Below are 6,220 nucleotides of genomic sequence, written 5' to 3' on the forward strand. Positions count from 1 at the left end.
TTCCCATCCTTCTTAATGCTGCATGAGGGCAGGGGTCCGAGGTTCTGAGGTAGGGGCAGAAAGAAGCAAATCAGAGACCAACTGCCTCCCAGTCCAGTCTTTTCTCCTTACGAGTCTGTAGAAGAACTATAGGCTCACAGCGGCGCAATTTGCTTGCTCTTTGCTCTGAAGCCGCTGAGTTTTTAAAATACCCAGGTTGAGTTACGTGGTGCCTGGCTTTTAAAGACTGCTGCAGCTAGAAAAGCACTAATAGTTACCCCAAGATACCAGACCCACCGAGTTTTCTTCATTCCTCCCGCCCCGACTTGCAAATCATAGATGCAGGGGAAGCACCCGACGCCTGTTCCTGGGCAGCAGTGAGACAATAATCAGATTGTTGGGAGCGGGGAACGGGAAAACACTGGTGAGCTTGGAGACCGATGGATGCCAAAATTGAGAGTGACTTTGCCCAAATCGTCAGTAAAAAGCCAGCGAAATCTCCTTTCCGGTCACAGCCAGGCGGGATCTCTCCTGGGGTGTTCCGGGTATATTTCACTCCTCCTCCCAGTCAGAAACCATTCCTTTAATTAACTATTGCTGGAATTGAAGGCTTAGAAAGGGCTGCTAAGAAAAACAAACAAACAAACAAAACAACCTATTTTTTCTGCTCTTCTCCTGGAGTTCAGTTTCTTAAAAGAATCGTGCCCAACCAACATCCGCAATTTGAGGCTATGTGTGGAAAGTGGTTATTTCCCTTCAACTCCAAGTTCTTGTCTGCTACTAAGTCTCCATCTTCAACCTCCACTCCCTTTTTGAAAATGACTGAATAAGGCCAGCCTGTGATTTGCAGTCATAATTATTAACTAATAGTTATATATTTGAGACCAATTTGAACTCAGGTTTTCCTAAATCGGATCCAGAGCTCTGTTAATTGTACCACCTAGCTGCTCTAGTAGTATAAGTTGAAGGGAAGGAATACACAGGATGTTTTGGAGAAGTGAGAATATGACTTGCCAACAGATTAGATTATGGAGGACAAGATCAGGGAAAGAGGAGACATGGATGACTCCAAGATTGTGAATCTGAGTGGAAGGATAGTGTTGCCCCAAAGAGATGGGAATCTGATGGAATTACAGATCAGGTGCTAAAAGATCATCAGCACCAACATCAAGAAGTATTTATTCAGTGACTATTGTGTGCCAGGCTTTGTGCTGTGGACAAAGAAAGGCAAAAAACAAGGTCTTTGAAGAGCTCATATTCTAATGGAGGAGACAACATGCAGACAATTATGTATAAATAAGATAAATACAACTAACCACAGCCTTGGAAAACATCCACAGTTAGTTAACATGATCCATTGAAGATCCAGCAAAGGAAATTGAAAAGAATCAATTAGATTAGTATAAGAATAATCAGGAGAAAGTATGAAAACCTAGAGAAAAGAAACTATCTTGGAGATGCTCATCAAAAGTGTTAAAGACTATAAAGAGTCAAGAAGGATGGGTACTGAGACAAGGATATTACATTTGGCAACTAAGTGATTATTGGCAACCTTGGTGGGGGAAGTTTCTGTTGAATGATGATGTCAGGACATATATTTTACATTTTGAGTTGGACATGTGAATGGAACATGTGAGTGGGAGTGTCCAAAAAGCATTTGACAATGCATCTATAAAATTTAGGAAGATATTAGGACAAGATAGAAAAAGAGATAGAGAAAGGAGTGGAGATGAAGAGAAAGAGAGAGAGAGAGAGAGAGAGAGAGAGAGAGAGAGAGAGAAAGAGAGAAGAGAGAGAGAGAGAGAGAGAGAGAGAGAGAGAGAGAGAGAGAGAGAGAGAGAGAGAGAGAGAGAGAGAGAGAGAGAGAGAGAGAGAGAGAGAGAGAGAGAGAGAGAGAGAGAGAGAGAGAGAGAGAGAGAGAGAGAGAGAGAGAGAGAGAGAGAGAGAGAGAGAGAGAGATTTGGGAATACTGTCAATTAAACCCACTGGAGTTGATGAGATCAGAGAGATAGTATGTGAGAAGAGAAGAGAAGAGAAAGAAGGCCCACAACAAAGCTTTAGAGGACATTCATAGTTAGGGAATTGGAAATGGTTGATAATTCAGAAAAACATATTAGAAAGAAGTGGTTAGAAAGTTGGGAAGAGAACTAAGAGCCAAAGTTCGAAGCTAGTTCATGGTATTATCAGCTGTAGAAAGGGCAAATAGTCTGAAGGAAAATAAAATAATTTTGATCAAAGAATGTCCTAACTAAAAAGGAAAGTTAGAGACTATCTAATCCAATCTCATGATTTTATAGATAATAAAAATCAAGCCTCAGAGACGAATTCACCCAAGATCATATAAATAATGTCAAATCCAGAACTAAAACTCAGTTTACTTTTTCTTTTTCTAGTTCTGTCCATAGTCTCATTTGGATTAAAGTCTCCTACTCCCTAAACAGTCATCAAGCAGCTCAAATGAGTCAAGTCAACAGCACGTATTAAGAGTCTACTAAGTGCCAAGTATTTTGCTAAACTTTTGGGATAGAAAGAAAGACAAAAGACAGTCCTTGTTCTCAAAAAGCTCTCACCTAATATGGGTAACATGAAAACACTTTATAGAAATGAGATATATAGCATAAATTGGAGAGGATTAAGAGAACATAGTGGGTGCTACTTAAATATATAAATGACAATTATACAAATAAATAAATATATGGCAATGAACGATTAGAGATTCTTCAGAAAAGATCATTTCCCAATCACAGAGAGGAATTCAGTCTTAGAATCCAACTGATATATTGTGTTTAGCCATATACAACAGCATATATATATATATATATATATATATATATATATATATATATATATATATACCAATTCTGTTGGTAGGTTAAATGTTTTCCCTTTAGTGCAATACTGAGCTAAAAGTTTGGACAGGCACCATTATGGAGGACAACATAGAGGGTATACATATTTTCATAAAAAACAAGATGAATGATTTGATTTGGGGAATGTCTCATTAAAAAAATCTCCATTTGCCAATTAGAGAGTCATCTGGGACCACTAAGAACAAGAAAATTATCCAGCTTTACATAGCCAATATGTGTCAGACATGGGACATAGAATATACACATGTTGTTGTTGTCGAATTACTTCAATTATGTCTAATACTTCATGACTCCATTTGGAGTTTTCTTGTTAGAGATGAAATGGTTTGACATTTACTTACATTGCTGAGGTTGAGTGACTTGCCCAGTGTCACACAGCTAAGTACTTACTTCAGACACTTGTCTGAAGCTATATTTGAATTCATGAATTCCAAATCCAGTATTCTTTCCAGTGTGCCTCTTTGATGCCCTTCCATTATGCATATACCTGAATGTAAAGACAATTTACTTCATAAGCAATGTAACAATAGCAATTTGTATTCAGTTTCAGTTTTACAAAGTGCTTTCCTTACAACTACATATCTTATAACATAGGTGGGGCTAATTTCATTCCCACTTTACGATGAAAAAATTGAGGTTCAAGGAAGTTTTGATCAAGGTCAAGCAGGTAGTTATTGTCAGAACCACATGTTAAATCTAAGTTTTCTTATTCTCCGTGCAGTATGCTTTTCACTGTAATAGTGAATGCCATCCAGTGGACTATAGGCCCAGTTACTATGGAGTTACTATAAGGTAATTCATTAGTATGAGTTAATAATAATTAGCTCATTAAATAACAGTATCATGTATAAACAAACATATGTTCTATAAATGAAACTAATTATGTTTCTGGTACCCATGTACATTACTACTTTTCAAATATACTAAATGATGTTGTGATTAATAAAAAATACATATTTATTTTAAAGCATTATTTATTCACAGTAGTTTTTTGTCATTATGTATTTTCTCAATCAATGGATAATAACATACAAGTACAATCTACAGTCTGTGAATTTTTTTGAGGGCAAAAAGGGTCCTCAAACTAGAAAAGGTTGCGAATCACTACCCTAAATTATTCTGCTTTCTGATAGACTCCTGCACCACCAGTTCTCACAGACACATCCCAATCATAGCTTTTATTTGTGGTGTTTTATGCTTTATGGGTTCCTAGTTGGCAGTTTTAAGGCAGAAAAGAATACTAACAGTTGTGACTGCAGGTGTCCTTCCTGGGTAAAGATAAAAGACCAGACCAGGAGAGCAGTGACTACACCTCTCTATGTGGGTCACATTATTTTAAAAACACTGAAAACTTGAAAAACAGAACCAATTCTAAAAAAGAGCACAGTGAAAAAGGACTAAATTTTGAGACAATACCTTTCCACACCCAGGTGAGCAGAGCCCAACTTTAACATAAAGTCCAAAGTCAAGAAATACACTGGGAAAATTTGCAAGCAACAAAAAAAGTACTTGATTATAAAAAACTATGATGGTGACTAAGAGAAAAACTCAGAAGACAACAATGTTGAAAGCAGCTACATGCAAAGGTCAAAGAAAAATGCTAATTGGACACAAGCCCAACATAAATACCTGAAAGAGTTAAAGAGATAAAAGTGGTATTGGGAGAGGGGAGTAAAAAAGAACATTTAGCTAAGTAATGAACATTCAAATTTTGGTAAGTTGAAGGATTATTATCATCAATTAACAAGTGATTAAAAAAAAATAAAGTTGAGGCATATGTGATTTTCCCAAGATAATAAGTTGCAGTTAGGATTTAAATCTAGGTTTTTTGCTTTTTTACTCTAAATTCAGCATTATCTTCATTATATCTCAGTACACAATAGGAAATAATTTTTCATGCTACCTATAACTAGTACTAGTTCTCCACTGATTTGGAATGAATATTAGAGAAAATATTCCTATCAAAATCTGTCATAGGGGATCAAGGTAAAGAAGGAAACAGACAGTGCAATGAATGGGAAAAGGGCCCAGAAATGATTGCTGTGTTTGTCAAACATTGAAGAATAAAAAAATATTTATAAGGGCTCTGTGATATATACTGGATTAGGTGGAACTCCACAAATTATTAATACAATGATCCTTCATAGTTGAGTCCTTATTTGAAAGGGGACAAGTAAATGGTTAGGGATAGAACTTAGCTGATAATTAAAAAAAAAAAAGGGACAGACAGTAACCATGACTATAGAGAATATGATATAAAAGTAATAATAGCCTAATATCAAAAAAAGAAGAAAGGCCACCAAGAACTGGATAACAATAGGGAGGAAAAGCAATAACAGATCTTCCTCAGAGCCTAAAAGGTAATACTATATGGTAACTTGAGAAGACTTATTTCAATGGAATAAGAAAAGCACTAGACTAATCAGAGTTACTATGTGATTTGGGACAAATCTTTTCTCCTTTTTAGAATCTCAAATTTTCTGAAAGACAAGGGTGAACAGACTTGGGCTACACCAGAGACTTCTGACCTATTTATTTTTGTTATGAACCCTCCCTCTTAGCCATCCCTATTGTTATCCAGTTCTTGGTAGCCTTTCTTCTTTTTTTGGCTATTAAAGGGAAAAGCTTTTTTCAGAATAATGCTTTTAAATGCATATAATAAAATATAAAGGGTTATAAAGAAAACATTTGAATGAAATAGAATTATCATTATTTAATATTTTATTTCTCTTGATTACACTTTAACATTCCTTTTTAAAATCCCTCTCTTCCAAATTATCTCTTTTTTTCTCTCCTCTCCTCTCCCTGATATACCGAGCAATTTGATGTATAAAATACAATTATTATTTTTTAACATTTGTTTTTTTTATAGTTTTTAATGACAGAACATATGCATGGGTAATTTTTCAATATTGACCCTTGCAATCACTTCTGTTCCAGACTTCCCTTCCTTCCCTCCACCCCCTCCCCTAGATGGCAAGTATATATAGATGTTAAAGTATATATTAAATATAATGTATGTGTACATATTTATACAGTTCTCTAGTTGCACAGGAAAAATTGGATTTAGAAAAATAAAAATAACTGGGAAGAAAAACAAAAATGCAAGCAGTCCACATTCATTTCTCTGCGTTCTTTCTCTGGGTGCTGGTTCTGTTCATCACTGATCAATTGGAACTGAATTGGATCCTCTCATTGCCAAAGATAGCCACTTCCATCAGAATTGTTCCTCATACAGTATTGGTGTTGAAGTGTATAATGCTTTCTTGGTTCTGCTCATTTCATTTAGCATCAGTTCATGTAAGTCTCTCTAAGCCTCTCTGTATTCATCCTGCTGGTCCTGTAAAATACAATTATTAAAAAAAACATTA

This window comes from Sminthopsis crassicaudata, chromosome 2 (assembly GCF_048593235.1).
Source record: "Sminthopsis crassicaudata isolate SCR6 chromosome 2, ASM4859323v1, whole genome shotgun sequence".
NCBI classification, from domain to species: domain Eukaryota; kingdom Metazoa; phylum Chordata; class Mammalia; order Dasyuromorphia; family Dasyuridae; genus Sminthopsis; species Sminthopsis crassicaudata.